The following is a 17,894-nucleotide window of genomic DNA, read 5'->3' on the forward strand; positions in this document are numbered from 1 at the left end:
GACATGTCAGAAGTTTGTTGAACATTTAGTTAAACTTTAAGCAAGGAAAGTGTTTTTCTTTCTTGGGGAAAAAAAGAAAGGAACCTGTTGCTTCTGGTCCAGAATGTTTTTCTAACCTCAGCTCTATTAGTCAACAGAAATTGTTTAAAGTACATTGGTAGTGGCACACAATAGTACAATAAAAACCTCATTATTATGGATTGTGAGTACCAACATGCTGAGAGAAATTCACTATTCTTGTCATTAACTGCTCCAAACTGGATTTTTTTTCTTCTGACTTAGAAAAATACAATCATTTTGCTTAACAATTCTCTTCACACCAGTATATAATCATGTTCCCCTGTGGTTATAGTGAAGCAGAACGCACTTTTATTTCTGATCTGAAAGTATAAAATATAGGAAGCTTCTTTGTAAACAAACTCATTATTTTACCTTTCATTTACTATATTGCAGTTTCATTGTAATTAATTCGCTGGGGATATCATGTAAGATGCTAATATACCACTGCCTATATAAAAGTATTCTTCTTCTGTGGATTGTCAAGCAATGCACACAAAAATGAGATTCCTATTTAGCGCAAGTCCAAGATCTCTTTATCATTTATAAAAGCTACCATGTTACAGCATTTAGTGTTTTCATAGCCAGCATGCTCATAGAAGGCAAGAACTAAAGGTAAATACAATACATCTATGCCCGGTTATAATCAATCATTATTCTCCAATTAATTGTCTCACATAAGTTGTGTCCTGTCAGTTACAGAGTACAGATGTGAATATGTTCCCTTAATTCTGCAAGTTCCCGGTAAATTGCATTCAGAATTATAGATATAGATATTGAAATAAAAATCTCTTTTCATAAATGTTTCAGGGATGTTACCGTAAGCTGATATATTAAATTAGGTATTACATTTCCTAAAAAACATATACGGGGAACCAAATAGTCCTAAATTTAAGGACATTTAGATTTCCCCAGTGTGCCATTTGCTTGAGTCTGATTTATATAACAATCCTTTGATAGATAGTGGTAGATAGTGGGTGGGCTTCACAGCTTTTTCGACATCTGAGAGAAGGGTTCTTGTTGCAGACAGAAGGGAATCAAGATTAGTGATTTGGTAGTTGTGACAGAGGGAAGAGGCGATGAATTTCTTCTACTGTAAATGGAAGATATTGTGGTGTACTTCTAGCTAGAAATGTATAATGGTAGAATATAACTACCACATATACAGTCCCGTAAAGTACAGTCCAGTTTCCATATGGTATTTCCAACAGGTCATAGAATAATTCTGATCAAAATTTGCAGGAGTAAGGTGCCATCAGGACAGTTTTTTATATCCATTCTCTCGTAGTCCGACAGATCTGGAAGTAAGTTTAGGAGCGCCTAGTAATGAGGTCACTTGACTGGCAGCAAATGTGACATTTAGGTGCCTTTCCCCAGCTGTGATATAAGGGAAGTTTTAGAGATCCTTCAAAGTAATTGAGATATGACACTTTTGATTTTTTTTTGTTGTAGTATGTAACGTCCACCATGGTTGTGGACCCACTGGGCCACTCCGCCGTAATGGAGTAGCAGCTGGCAAAACAAATAAAGACCAGTCACTGGTCGATGGTACCCGGATGGCAGCCTGGTGCCGGATTGTTGGAAATGGGCTTGTGCTGGATTATCGGAAGCTGGCTTCTGCTGGATTATGTGAAGCTGGCTTGTGCTACATTATCGGAAGCTTGCTTGTGCTGGAATATCGGAAGCAGAACTGGTCTCAGACACTGGACTAGTCTTGGACACTGGAAATGGATACCAGACTCGTTACGGACACTGGACACAGATAGGAGAAAGATTCTCCGCTGGGGACACAGTTACAAACTGGCCGGGCACTCTGGCGTCTGTAAAACTTGGGACCTAATTGCACGCCAATACTGGTGGACCACGCTGCCTAAAGATATTGTCGCTGCAGAATTTAGTATGTCCGTTAACGTTGGACATTATCTGCATTTGTCTATGAGCTCCAAATTAGTGAATGCTCTCTCAATGGTGGATCTGAGAGAGGCCGGCCGGAGAGAGACCATGACACGCAGCTTCAGTGTTCAAACGATCTCTGCCCTAGGGGGCGGATCCATCTTTATTTATAGGAAAATGAGAGTAGGTGGTAACCTCATACTTGCAAACATAAACATTCTATATATGGTAATATCCCAAAACTCCACATATGGTATAATGACAGGAAAGGTGTAAATATAATGGTGGTTTCTCTTGGCTCAAATACCCACAAAATCTCTCTCAGACCGGAGCAGGCAAAACTAAATTGGGTATGATCCAACAAATACCCTAAATAACATATAAAAGTACAGTGAAGTTTACCGCTCAGACGGCACTGGTAACAGTCCAATATCATTCAGTATGGGCTCTCTCCCAGAAAAATGTAGTGGACAGTCCGCAATCCAATGAGGGTGTGGATGGTAATTCTTATCCTTGTAGTTCCACCAAGCTCCTTATCGTCTCTCTCCACATTCAAAGAACTCCTGGTAGGAAAAGGATCTTATGTCTCTAATAGATGGAAAAAGGAAGACACATAGTGCAACACCCTTTGCAAAAAGATTGCTCCATGCCAAGTTTAGTCCATACTCACAGAAGTAACAAGAAATAAAAGCATCAAGGTAAGTAAAAATCCTTAAAATTTCTAGGCGGCACGCCAAACACTCTCGCCCGACCCTGGGTTTCGCCCTTCCGGCTTCCTCTGGGGCATCGGTGTAGGCTTTGGTTTCAGCCAATCATCTACAATATGATAATGACTCTGATTCAGCCAATAAGAATTATTTAAATGCATTGTAATAATTCTTCACCCTCAAAGCCCCAGGTGGCGTGAACCTTGTCCCATGGGAAGACACACATTTCAGATACACAAGTTAATTTGTCTCTACTTCTTATCTCACTAGACAATGGGGACTGCAGATAAGTTTAAATTAATTAAACAGAGGGCTTCTCCAAGGCTGAGAGATGGTAAACAGTCATTGTCCATTCGGCCAAGGCTATTTGATCTGCTCCTTAAAAGGGTAATAAAATATTCAATTCAAGAACACAACATAGAATTGCTTCAAGACATCTGCTGACATTTACTTTTTACTTATTAACCTCAAGATGGCTCCTTCAGACCAAAAGGTAGATTCCAATGATCCAAAATGGATGCCTTCCATACAAGATGGAGTCCATGCAATATGTTATCTTTTAAACATATTCTAATCACCTTCACAAAAGCAATATATGTTCACACATATAAAGATAATTAAAATATTTTTGACAATATTATGAACTTTGTTTCCTCCTGCACTGTCTGTGCCTCTAATAAAGCTGCTCTTTCCAGACCTACTGTTCTACTCCAGCCCTACCAGTGCCCAATGCTCCCTGGCAACATATTGCAATCGACTTTATTACGGATCTTCCTCCTTCAGCTGGATGCACTTTTGTCTAAGTGGTGGTGGACCGTTTTTCTAAGATAGCACATTTCATCCCACTAACCGGCCTCCCCTCTGCTCCTCGTCTGGCAAACCTCTTCATACAGAATATCTTCCATCTGCATGGCTTGCATTTCCATATCGTGTCCAATCGGGGGTTCAATTCACTTCAAAATTCTGGAGAGTCCTCTGTAAACTACTCCATATAAAATTGGACTTTCCCTCTGCCTATCATCTTCAATCTAACGGCCAAGTTGAGAGAATTATCCAAATATTTGAGAATTACCTTCGTCACTTCATTTCTGTTCAGCATGACAAGTGGGTGCAGCTTCATCCTTGGGCCGAGTTTTCCTACAACAACCACATAAGTGAATCTACTGTATTTACTTACTCCATTCTTCATCGTTTACAGCCAACATCCACGGGTCCCTCTTCCAGTTCCTGCTACATCTCAGGTACCCGCAGCTAACTTTGAGTTTGGGGAATTTCTTGACATCTGGCAGCAGGCCAGGTCATCTATCCTACAGGCGGTGGACTGCATAAAGAGGAGTGCTGATAGGAAGAGAAGAGAACCTCCTCAGTTTCCCCCTGGAACCAAATTATGGTTATCATCTAAAAACATCCGCTTAAAGATTCCCTCTTACAAATTTTCAGGTTCCTCTGACCTTTTGAAGTCTTGCAATGAATAAACCCTGTGTCCTATTAACATCGGCTGCCTCCTACCCTCAGAATCCCCAACTCATTTCATGTACCCCTCCTGAAACCCATTGTTCTGAACCTCTGCAGTAAATCTCCTCATTCTGCAGTTGCTCCCGGCGGTTCTTCTGACATCTTTAACCCCTTCCCCCTGCTTGCATTCTGGGCACTAATGGCCAAGCCATTTTTTTAATTTTTCCATTGTCACATTCGAAAAGCTATAACTATTTTATTTTTGCGTCGACATAGCTGTATAAGATCTTGTTTTTTGCGGGACGACTTGTAGTTTTTATTGGTACCATTTGAGAGTAGATGCGACTTTTTGATCACTTTTTATCACATTTTTTTTAAGTCAGGATTAACAGTAAACAGCAATTTTTCCATTGTTTTTATTATTTTTTTTATGCCATTCACAGTGTGGGTTAAATAATGTATAATGTAATAATGTACGGATGCGGCAATACCAAATATGTGTAACTTTTTTGTACTTTATTTAGTTTTTTTAATAGTAAAGCATTTTGTAAGGGGAAAAAGTGGGTTTTTCATTTTTTTTATTTTATTAACTTTATTCAACTTTTTTTTACTTTTATACTAGTCCTACTAGGGGACTTCACTATGCGATCCTCCGATCGCTATTATTATACACTGCAATACTTTTGTATTGCAGTGTATTACTGCCTGTCCATTTAAAACGGACAGGCATCTGCTAGGTCATGCCTCTGTCAAGACCTAGCAGGCATTTACTACAGGCAGACCTGGGGGCCTTTATTAGGCCCCTGGCTGCCATCGGAGACACAGACACTCGGCGATTTTATCGCCGGGTGTCATTGGGATGAGAGGGAGCTCCCTTCCTCTCTCCAAAACCACTCAGATGCGGTGCACGCTATTGAGCACCGCATCTGAAGGGTTAAACGGGTGAGATCGATACTAATATCGATCTCACCCGGCAGAGCAGGAACGCCCCTAGCTCTCAGCTACGTCTGGCAGCTGAGAGCAGGGAGATTTCACGGCTCCCTGCTCTGTTTACTTTATTCTAATGCAGCGCCGTGGAATGGTGGCGCTGTAGAATAAAGCCCATTAATGACCGCTGTGAAAAGGCTTATCGGCGATAATTAAGGGGTTAAGGTGAAAGAGATTCTGGACTACAAGAGTGTAGCAGGAAAGACATTCTATCAGGTTGAAAGGGTTTGGTCCTGCAGAGAGGTCCTGGTAGGAGAACATCAATGCCCCAACTCTCATCCAAAAGTTACTCTTACGCTCTGCACCTAAGAAGAGGGGGCGTAAAGGGGGGTACTGTTATGCCAGTCGTCGCTTACCACCGGCACGTCCCACTTACCTGCAGCCGCGACCACAGGACTGTATCTTCATGTCGGTGTCTCCCTCCTCAGAGACGTCGACACATATGGCTGCAGTGCTGTCTTGTGTCCTGTAGGGTGTGTGCGCACACTCCCGGCCTTAAAGGGCCAGCACGCGCACCTGCTTAAAGTTTCCAATCAACCCAGTAACGCCCTGGACTTTAAAAAAGGCACTGCCCTTCCTTCCTCTCCTTGCCTGAGCATTGTTTGTATTCCTGTGTTAGTCTATGCAAATGGTCCCTTAGTTGTTTCCTGCTCCCAGTGTTCCCATATCCTGCTCCCCGTATCTTGTTGCTGTGTTTGTTTCTGAGCCTAAGCCTATTGTTGGAGTCGTGTGTGCCTCATCTGCCATGTCTGTTGCCTCATCTGCCACGTCTGTTGCCATCTGCCATGTCTGTTGCCATCTACCACGTCTGGTGTCATCTGCCACGTCCAGTGTCATATGCCCCATCCAGTGTCATCTGCTACGCCAAGCATCACCAGTGCCTGCTTCACAACGTGTCTGCTACTCTGTGTATCTCTGCCTGATCTTCTAGCCAGGTACCCTTATCCGAGAGACTGTTATTGAATGTTGTTTGGCCAGCTGCTTCTCCGCTATGGCGCAGTGACCTAGTGGTTCCACATACCCCACAGCCGTGAAACAGGCTTTCTGGCTCTGTTTCAAATTCCTGGATTTACTCAGTCATACAGATTCTGTAGTCAAAGACCCTTGTAATGTGATTTCCTTCTCTTTCCTACTCTATATCCTCAGAGAACTGTTTTAGCCTATCTTTAGGGGCTTAACTGCCACGTGCTGGTCTTGCAGCAAAACTGCTCACTACTCTGAACTAGCTCCAACTGCCCACTGGCTCCAACAGCTCCTCTAGTGTCCACTATATATAAACTAAACTCCTCCCACTTTCAGGAAACGTCTAGAAAAATAACAACTTACAGCACTTGATGGCAGCATAATATCATAAAATACATTTACAACATATTGTCTCACAATAACTGTCTTGGGGGACATTACATAGTGTGGGCCCATATGCCATGACAAGGCTAGTTAATGACCATTAGATCACAATTGTCAGCTATTATATATATATATATATATATATATATATATATATATATATTTGTTATTTATAGACCAGTGGCACAGTGCTTAATGTGAGAAGTTTTGATTGGTGGGGTTCCGAGCACTGAGAACCCCACCAATTGCTAGAACGAAGCGGCAGAAGTGCTCGTGTGAGCGCATACCCGCTTTGTTTCTCTTTGTTTTTCTCCGGAAAGCTCTGCTACGTACATCGATTTACGGAAGAAGCCGAACAGAAAAACGAAGCGGCTATGCGCTCACACAAGCGTTTCTGCTGCTTCATTTTAGTGATTGGTGGGGGTCTCAGTGCTCGGACCCCCACCAATCAAAACTCCTGATATGTCATGTCATATGACATGTCAGAAGTTTGTTTAACGTTTAGTTAAACTTTAAGCAAGGTAAAAAAAAAATCTTTCTTGGGGGAAAGACAGAAAGGAACCTGTTGGTTCTAGTCCAGAATGTTTTTCTAACCTCAGCTCTATTAGTCAAAAGAATTTGTTTAAAGTACATTGGTAGTGGCACACAATAATACAATAAAAGCCTCATTATTATGGATTGTAAGTACCAACATGCTGAGAGAAATTCACTATTCTGGTCATTAACTGCTCCAAACTGGATTTTTTATTCTTTCTGACTTAGAAAAATACTATAATTTTTCTTAACAATTCTCTCCACACCAGTATATAATCATGTTCCCCTGTGGTTATAGTGAAGCAGAACGCACTTTTATTTCTGATCTGAAAGTATAAAATATAGGAAGCTTCTTTGTGAACAAACTCATTATTTAACCTTTCATTTTATTTATTGCATTTTCATTGTAATTAATTCACTAGGGATATCATGTAAGATGCTAATATTTTAGTCTTCTTCTTCTGTGGATTGTCAAACAATGCACACAAAAATGAGATTCCTATTTAGCGCCAAGTCCAAGATCTTTTTATCATTTATGAAAGCTACCATGTTACAGCATTTAGTGTTTTCATAGCCAGCATGCTCATAGAAGGCAAGAACTAAAGGTAAAAACAATACATCTATGCCCGGTTATGAACAATCATTATTCTCCAATGAATTTTCTGACATAAGTTGTGTCCTGTCAGTTACAGAGTACAGATGTGAATATGTTCCCTTAATTCTGCAAGTTCCCGGTAAATTGCATTCAGAAAGATAGATATTGAAATAAAAATCTATTTTCATAAATGTTTCAGGGATGTTGCCGTAAGCTGATATATGAAATATATTAAGAGTTATTACATTATCTAAAAAAACATATACGGGGAACCAAATAGTCCTAAATTTAAGGTCATTTAGGTTTTCCCAGTGTGCCATTTACTTGAGTCTGATTTACGTTAGCAATCCATTTTGAGGTAGTGGGTGGGCTTCACAGCTATTTCGACATTTGAGAGAAGGATTCTTGCTGCAGACAGAAGGGAATCAAGATTAGTGATTTGGTAGTTGTGGCAAAGGGAAGAGGCGAAGAAGAATTTCTTCTACTGTAGATGGAACAGATGGTGGTGTACTTCTAGCTAGAAATGTATATTGGTAGAATAGAACTACCACGTAATAATAATATGATCAAAATTGTGTAAATTTGCTGGAGTAGGGTACCATCTGGACAGTACTATATATCCATTCTCTCATAGTCTGACAGATCTGGAAGTAAGTTTAGGAGCCCCTAGTAATGAGGTCACTTGACTGGCAGTGAATGTGACATTTATGTCCCTTTCCCAAGCTGTGATATAAGGGAAATTTTTGGGATCCACCGAAGTAATTGAGATATGACACTTTTTTTTTTTCTACTATGTAACATACACCGGGGTTGTGGACCCACTGGGTCACTCCGCCATAATGGAGTAGCAGCTGGCCAAACAAATAAAGAACACTCACTGGTCGATGGTACCTGGATGCCAGGCTTGTGCCGGATTGTCGGAAACAGGTTTGTGCTGGATTATCGGAAGCTGGCTTCTGCTGGATTATTGGAAGTTGATTTGCGCCGGATTATCGGAAGCAGAACTGGTCTCGGACACTGGACTCGTCTCGTACACTGGAAACACATATCAGACTCGTTACAGACACTGGACACAGATACTGAAGTGGTCACGGACACTGGACTTGACACGGACACGGGACAGAGATACTGGACTTGTGACAGACACTGGACTTGACACGGACACTGGACGCAGATACTGGACTTGTTCCGGACACCAGACTTGTCACGGACACTGGACAGAGATACTGGACTTGTTCCGGACACTAGACTTGACACGGACAAAGGATAGTCACAGGTTACGAAACCTTTGCAGACAAACACTGGGTTAGCAACAACATTGCTCAGGCACTTGGAAAGAGCAGGGGGGATTGGGAAACTTTAGAATTCCGCGTGCATCCATGAGCTGCAGAAGACTGAGAGCACTGGGAGAGGAACGATACCTGGCGGCGGGGACCGCTGGCAGATGCGGGGCCCACCGGCGGCGTTACATAGTAAAAGAGATTCAAAACAGGTGGGTTCCTTATTATAGTCTTTATCCATCATAATGTTCTCAAGTAAAGTTATCATTGTGTTGCATGTTATGAAGTTAGGTTCAGTAACGCCAAGGAGTTGTTGTAGCTCTTGGCTTGAGGAACAACTCGGTGTAGTAGAAACACATATTATTTCTGATCGACAGGAGTGAAAAAGTTTTAAGGGCATATTTACTAACGCTGTTTATGATTTAGACAGCGTAAACATACACCTGACAGTCAAAGATGCAACAAATTTATTACAGTGGCACACGCTGTATGATTAATTTGGTGCAACTTACTAGACATGTTAGAAACATTTCTCTTTCTTATACCACCTCTTAGTTTGCTTAGTTTATGGTAGCTTTTAGTGGCCAAATGTTGGTTGAATATTGTTTTGCATTTCTTTATTCACGCCCCGTACTGACAAGCCACACGTCTTTTTTAGACACGTGAAAAGTGTTTTGAAAGGAGCAAACATATTTCTTTTTTGTCGCAAATCAATAATAAATTGATCTAAATTTATTTGCACCAAAAAATAAAAGGTGCAACTTAAGCCAGAATTTTGCTGCAGCAACAATAGTAAATCTGCCTCAAGAGAAAATGTAACATCTCTGACTTGTAAAGCAGGGGATGTATAGGGCATTTAGAGGATTTATGGTTTGGTTTGCATTTTATATTAACCAGGTGGGACGTGTGAATAGACTGGGGGGAATGAAAGGAGGAACAGTTTTATAATCATATAGGATTTAGATTCTCAGAGAGACTGGTGACAAAGATTCTTCTGCTTGTATCCAAAGTTTATGGCTCAGCTCTGTTGATGCACTGCCTTAAAATATAGGGAGACCTATACCACCTTAGTAGTTTGGTCTGATTAGCGTCTTCCAAGCTATTCTGGGGCATTTGGTGCGCCAGATAAAATTTGTAAAATCCTTCTGCAATGTTAAATACTTTTGTGTCAAAAAAGAGAAAAGTATAATAGGTATGATACCTTTATTGGCTAACCATAAAAGTTCTATATGCGGCTTTCAGAGCACACAGGCTCCTTCTTCAGGCAGTTTACAAATGAATGTCTTCGAAAAAAGCACAACATTTAGATGTTACACAAAGACAATTAGTACATGAGGTGATACATCATTAAAGGGGTTGTCCAGGAAAAAAAAACGTCTAAAAAGTATCCCCCAGCCTTGGTTTGCCTTCCCTAATACCCCCTATTAACCTCCTAACCAGTTTCTGTTTGATCTCCATTGTCACTGCTGCTCTTTCTGTTTGTTTACATCCCTTGCTTCTGGTCCTGGCTGTTTCCTGGCTAGTAACCCACCATACCCATGATCATACCTCCCAACTTTTGAATTCGGAAAAGAGGGACATTTTAAGCCACGCCCCCTAACCACGCCCAATATCCGGCATCAACACATCAAATCGCGGCCAGATCCTTCTGCAAATAACGCGCGCACATTCTCACTGCGGATCTCTGGACTGTCTGGATATCACAGATATTATGGATCCGGTTATATCGTCTTTATGTTACTTTTCCTATCTTGGGTAGATACAGCCCCCCTGTACATAGCGCCAGATACAGCCCCCCTGTACATAGGGCCACACACAGGCCCCCTGTAGATTGCTCCACACACAGCCCCCTGTACATAGCGCCAGACACAGCTGCCCTGTAGATAGTTCCATATACCACCCCCTGTAGATAGCTCCAGATACAGCCCCCTGTAGATCGCTCCAGATACAGCCCCCCTGTAGATAGCTCCAGATACAGCCCCCCCGTAGATAGCTCCAGATATAGCCCCCCTGTACATAGCGCCAGATACAACCCCCCTGTAGATAGCTCCAGATACAGCCCCCCTGTAGATAGCTCCAGATACAGCCCCCTGTACATAGCGCCAGATACAACCCCCCTGTAGATAGCTCCATATACAACCCCCTGCAGATAGCTCCAGACACAGCCCCCCCCCCCCCCGTAGATAGCGCCAGATACAGAAAATCGGATGAATTTCATTTAAATTTGTTGCCACACACTTCCCTCTGTAGATAATGCCACAGCCCCCCTGGTAGGTAATGCCACCCAGGCCCCTGCAGGTAATGCCACCCAGACTCCTGCAGGTAATGCCACCCAGCCCCCGGCAGGTAATGCCACCCAGCCCCTGTATGTAATGCCACCCAGCCCCCTGCAGGTAATGCCACCCAGCCCCCTGTAGGTAATGCCACCCAGCTCCCTGTATGTAATGCCACCAAGCCCCCTGTATGTAATGCCACCCAGCCCTCTGCAGGTAATGCCACCCAGCCCTCTTCAGGTAATGCCACCCAGCCCCCGGCAGGTAATGCCACCCAGCCCCTGTATGTAATGCCACCCAGCCCCCTGCAGGTAATGCCACCCAGCCCCCTGTAGGTAATGCCACCCAGCTCCCTGTATGTAATGCCACCAAGTCCCCTGTAAGTTGCACCCCCCCCCCCCCCTTCCAGGAGAAGTCACTGACTTCGATGTCCATATATGGACAGTGTAGTCACTGACTTCTCCTGGAGAGGAATTCCCGGCCACAGGGTCGGGGATTCCGCTTCAGAAGTCAGTGACGTCACTGTGTCCATATATGGACAGTTTGGTCACTCACTTCTCCTGTAGTGGAATCCCCGGTCATAGGGTCGTGGATTCCGCTTCAGAAGTGAATGACGTCGCTGTGTCCATATATGGACAGTGTAGTCACTCACTTCTTCTGTAGCGGAATCCCCAGCAATAGGGTCGGGGATTCCGCTTCAGAAGTGAGTGACGTCGCTGTGTCCATAGATGGACAGTGTAGTCTCCCACTTCTCCTGTAGCGGAATCGGGGATTGGGGATTCCGACTCCTACAGGGAGCAAAAAAAGACCCTCCTCCTCACATGCACTCTGCTTTCACTCACCGTAGAAGAAGGCAGGAGTCTTGCAGCGGCATTCTCACTGGTGTCGATGCCAGCCCGGGAGTGGACCAGTGAGAACATCGATCCCAGTGAGAACACAGGCGCAAGACTCCTGCCTTCTTGTGATCGCTGCTGCAGTCAGCAGCGATCAGCTGTTTTGATGCAGCGCCCAGCGGGACATTTTGAAGACCGAGCGGGACGGTGGGACACCGGTGAGAAACCGGGACTGTCCCGCCGGAATTGGGATGGTTGGGATGTATGCCATGATCCCTTGCTGCATCTGAGGAAACAGCTTGCATCTCCCCCCCACCCCGCTTCATCCAAAGCATCTCAGCTATTTGCATACTGCCACGCCCCTCTATGTTCACATGTCCTTCCCTGCTCTAATTCCAGGCAGCTCCCTCCCTGCACGCTATCCTACACACTAGAATCATCATTATCCTTTGTGCCTCCATCTATCCCTGATCTAAGTACAGGCACCCATCTCCCTCCCCCACCCCTTTCACAGCCTGATAAATGTAAGTCTGCCCACTCCACCTATGTCAGACATCTTGGTACACACAATCCAGTCAGCACATTTTCCTCACCTGCTGCTGGATCTGTTCCAAGAGATCCTGTATTAGGCCCTGTTCACACTGAGTTTTTTTGCAGGCAGAAAATTCTGCCTCAAAATTCTGTCTGGATTTCCGAGGCAGATTTTGATCTGCCTGCACACCGTTTGCCGCGTTTTTTGCAGCGTTTTTGCCCACGGCCATTGAGCGTCGCGTGCAAAAACGCAGCGAAAAACACATTCTCTGCCTCCCATTGATGTCAATGGGGGGTCATAGGCGTAAACGCCCGAAAATAGGGCATGCCACTTCTTTTTCCCGCGAGCGGTAAAACTGGTAAAATAGCCTCCGCCTCCCAGTGAAACAAATAGGAGGCTTTTTCGGACGTTTTTTGGCGCGTTCTCCGATGAGGTTTCCTCAGTATAGGCCATCAATAGCTGATCTGTCAGGGTCCGACACCCGGCACCCCCGTCGATCGGCTGTTTTAAAGGGGCCACAGTGCTCGTACGAGCGCTGCTTCCCCTCCATTTCCTTTACTGCTCACATTGTGAATCACGGACACACTTGTAGCGGCGGTTCACAGTATTACAGCTTTCTCCCATTCAAGTGTATACTGTAATACTATGAACCGCCGCTACAAGTGTTTCCGCAATTCACAGTGTGAGCAGTAAAGGAAATGGAGGGGAAGCAGCGCTCGTACGAACATCGCGGCCCCTTCAAACAGCCGATCTGCAGGGAGACGGGCCACCACCCATCAGATATTGATGGCTTATCATAGGATGGACTGCAAAACCCCTTTGACACCCCAAATATGATTACTTTATGGAAAGTAGACCCCAAGGTATTAATTTAACGACATATTTGAAAATCTGCCGGGTAAAATGTCTGCAGCATGCAGATGAGTTTTGTAAAATCTCATCTACTTGCCTTGTATTCCGTGTCTTACTAGGTGACTTTGGCCACGACACAGGTTGTCCGACCAAAGATCGCTATGTCCCATAGCCTACACCACAAGTAATGAAAGTCAATGTGGTCGCGTTGCGACCTGCAAGTAACTGCGACACGACAGTTTGGATTTCTTGAAACTGTCATGTCGTGGCAACTTGCGCGTTGCGACACAACCACTTTGACTTTTATTACATGCAATGTAGGCTATGGGACATAGCGATCTTTGGCTGGTCGACCTGTGTCATACGTGGCCAAAGTCGCCATGCAGCAGATAGACATATTTATTTATAGAGGACATTTTTATTGAAAAAATAAAAGTGTGGTTTTTTTTACATTACATTATTCTTCTCCCTCTCTGGGAGAATGCCAGAGAGGGATAAGATGCAACTGGTGATCGCTGTGACAGCGATCATCTTGCCAGAGACCACTCTGAAGCCCGGGGATACAGCTGTCTCTAGACAGCTGTATCATAGAGCTCCTTACCGTCGGCACGCATGTGATCGCTGTGAAAGGCTGTCACAGCGTTCACATAGCTGAGCACCTTACCGTCGGCGCACAAGCGCTGCTGGGAGGAGCAATGTGATCGCTGTGACATGCTGTCACAGCGATCACATGACCAGAGACCACACTGAGTGGTCTCCGGGTGAAAGCTCCGTGATATCAGCTGTCTCTAGACAGCTGTATCACAGAGCTCCTCACAGTCGGCACATAAGCGCTGCTGTTAGGAGCAATGTGATCGTTGTGACAGGTTGTCACAACGATCACATGACCGGAGACCACGCTGAGTGGTCTCCGGTTAAAGTTCCATGATACAGCTGTCTAGAGAGCTAACATGCTAACTCTGCAGGACGTTCTGGTACGACCCTGCAGAGTAAATTGCGGACCGCCCGGACGTGGCTAAACAGATGAGGAATCACGTGGTACAGTTACGTAATTTGTGACGTAACGTACACTCAGATAACCGGAAACAGGAAGTTAGCTATCGGAGCTAATGGACGGGTCTGCAGAGGAAGTGCCAATTTTGGATTAGCAAGTGGTCACTTGACTGAAGATGGGATATGACGCTACATTCATCAGATCCAACGTAAGTATATTGCAAAGTTACTTGTTTTGCATTGTTTAGTTTAACTAAATGTGGTTGTTTGCTTCCGGAAAACCCTTTAAGATAAGCCGGGGCAATAAAACTGAGGTTATAGGGATGATGACTTAGGAGTTAAGGCATCTGGAGTCAGTCTGATGGGGGATGTGACGTGTGTCCATGTAGTGGCTCATAAATACAGGTGTTAGATTGAGGTCTTGTGTCAGCTTGAATTCCCAAATTTTTCTCTCTGTTGTTTTTAAAATGACCCTTTAGTATTAGGACTTTTAAATCTGCCAAACTGTGATCAGGTCCAGAGAAGTGTTTTCCCACGGGTGTATCCACCTCCTGTTTTATTTCATGTCTCTGAAGATTCATCCTTCTGAGTGAAAAGGAGAAAGTTTGTGGGAGATGTATTGGGAGGTTGCTCTCATGTAATTCCACAAAACTCAATTATAGGCCTTTTCGCCATCTGTGCTGAGAAGGATTGATTTTGTGTGCGAGAATTCAACTAGTTGAATTAAATGTAGTATTCTATATGTTTTTAGATTGTAAAAGACAGAATAAAATCCACAGAACTCCTTTCACCAGCGCATCATGCACTGTGTTACCCATAGTCCCATAGGAGGGCGAATAGAAGTGATGAAGACTTAAGCTTTCCTCTGTTTCACTTCAGCTATCATGAATTTAGTGGGTTTTTCAGCAGGAGCATAATGCTTGAATTGCGATACATTTTGCAGAATTTCTGACCTTTGTCCTTAGTTCGGTCAGCTGAGATAGGTTTCTATATGCTAAAGATTTCTTGTGGAGACACTCAACTCATTTTAGTTGTGACAGCAGGTCAGAAAAGTTCATGTTCCTTTACATTTTTTACAAGTGACGTTATAGATACCTCACAGCAGGAATCTCAAACTCGGCCCTTGTAAGTGGGCCACATATAGAAAAAAATGTGAAGCTGACGGGCCGCATTACTTTTACATTTTATACAATATTGCTAATCAATTAGTTATTTGAACTACTATAACAACAATAATAAATTACTATAACAATTCTACATTACAATAATAATACTACATTACTATAACAATACTACATTACTAGAAGATTGGGCAGCCCTTTTTTAGATAATGCCACAGAGCTCTCTGTAGATACTGCCAAAGTGCCCTCTGTAGATAATGCCACCCCCCTAGATAATGCCACAGTGCCCTCTAGGTAATGCCACAGTGCCCTCTGTAGATAATGCCACCCCCCTAGATAATCCCACAGTGCCCTCTGTAGATAATGCCACAGTGTCCTCTGTAGATATTGCCAAAGTGCCCTCTGTAGATGCTGCCACACACTCACCCATAGATAATGGCACAGTGTCCTCTGTATATGCCACCCCCCTAGACAATGCCACTGTGCCCTCTGTAGATACTGCCACAGTGCCCTCTGTAGATATTGCCACACACACCCCTTGTGGATAGTGCCACCCCCCGCAGTAGATAGCTCCATTGGGGCTCCCTCTAGGAGTGGAGTCCCCAGCGAGAGCGTTCCTGACGCTTTGGCCGGGGATTTCTCTACTGGAGGAGCTCCTGATGTCACTGTCCACACACAATGACGTCAGGGGATCCTCCTGGACCGGAATGTGATGTCAGTGGCAACCCCAGAGCTGGAGTCCCGGAGCAGAGCCGCTACTAGCACTCTGCCTGGGATTCCAGCTCTGCTCCTGACATCACTGTCTAAATATGGACAGTGATGTCAGGGCAACCCCAGAGCCGGAGTTCCAGACAGAGCGCTAGTGACTCCAGCTCTGCTCCTGACATCACTGTCCACATATGCACAGTGATGTCCGGGGAAACCCCAGAGCCAGAGTCCCGGGCAGAGCACTACTAGCGCTCTGCTCTGGGACTCCAGCTTTGGGGCAGACCAACATCACTGTCCATATATGGATAGTGATGTCAGGCGATTCCACAGAGTCCCGGAGCAGAGCCTATACTAGCGCTCTGCCCGGGACCCCGGCTCTGGGGAAGCCCCTAACATCATTGTCCATATATGGACAGTGATGTGAGGGGATTCCACAAAGTCCCGGAGCAAAGTTTATACTAGCGCTCTGCCCGGGACTTCGTCTCTGGGGAAGGCCCTGACATCACTGTCCATATATGGACATCAATGTCAGGGGATTCCACAGAGTCCCAGAGAAGAGCTTTTACCTGCGGCTTTGTGTCCCACAGGCCGCAGATGACAGCCTCAGGGGCCGCATGCAGCCCGCGAGCCATGTACTTGAGACCCCTGCCTTACGGGGTTTTGCATAATAAATGCTTTGTGTGATTTGCATAGAATATGTGTTCTCATATTTCCAGTAGCATTGAAAGAAAATAATTCTCTTAGATTGTGATAGAGCCTCCCCATTCCTTGGACTTTTGAGTAGTGGTTTGTATAAACGCCAGCATGTGGCTCTAGGAGACAAACTGGAGGGTATGAAGTATATATTGATGGGCGAGTGATCTGGAATGAATGTGCAACAATTTGTGGATTGCCACACTTTTTCAAGTACATTTGGGAAGTAAAGAGGTTATCAATTCTTCTATGAAAGCTATGTAGTGCCGAGAAATGTGTAATCTCTGGCATTGGGATTAAAATAATGTATCTCCATGAAATAAATAATAGTGAATCTTGGAGGCATATTTTAATCTTAGCCAGAGCTTTGTGAAATAAAGACAAGAGCACCCAATGGTTGTGCTGTATCCATGGGAAGTTCCAAGGCAATATTTAGAACGCCCCAAGCTATCTAGATTCCTTCTGAGAAATCTGATAATATTTGCAAAACAGAGGAGATCCAAAGTGTGAAAGTGATTAAAATATGTTTAAATGATTTCATTGGTCCATTCTGCTAAAGCGATTAAATTTTTAGAAACCACTGTAAATGTAGGTTTAGCTAATTTTTTTTAATTTCTAAAAGGACTAAAGGAGAAAAAGCACCACAACATTTGTAGAGCAATTTCTCCCGAGTAAAACAATACCCCACATGTGGTCATAAGCGGCTGTTTGGACACACGGTAGGGCTTAGAAGGGAAAGAGCGCCATTTGGCTTCTGGAGCTCAAGTTAAAGAGGCTCTGTCACCAGATTTTGCAACCCCTATCTCCTATTGCAGCAGATCGGCGCTGCAATGGAGATAAGAGTAACGTTTTTTGTTTTTTTTTAAACGAGGATTTTTGGCCAAGTTATGACCATTTTTATATTTATGTAAATGAGGCTTTCTAAAGTACAACTGGGCGTGTTTAAAGTAAAAGTACAACTGGGCGTGTATTGTGTGTGTACATCTTGGCGTTTTTACTTCTTTTACTAGCTGGGCGTTGTGTATAGAAGTATC

The sequence above is a fragment of the Rhinoderma darwinii genome, chromosome 1 (genome assembly GCF_050947455.1).
Source record: "Rhinoderma darwinii isolate aRhiDar2 chromosome 1, aRhiDar2.hap1, whole genome shotgun sequence".
NCBI lineage: Eukaryota > Metazoa > Chordata > Amphibia > Anura > Rhinodermatidae > Rhinoderma > Rhinoderma darwinii.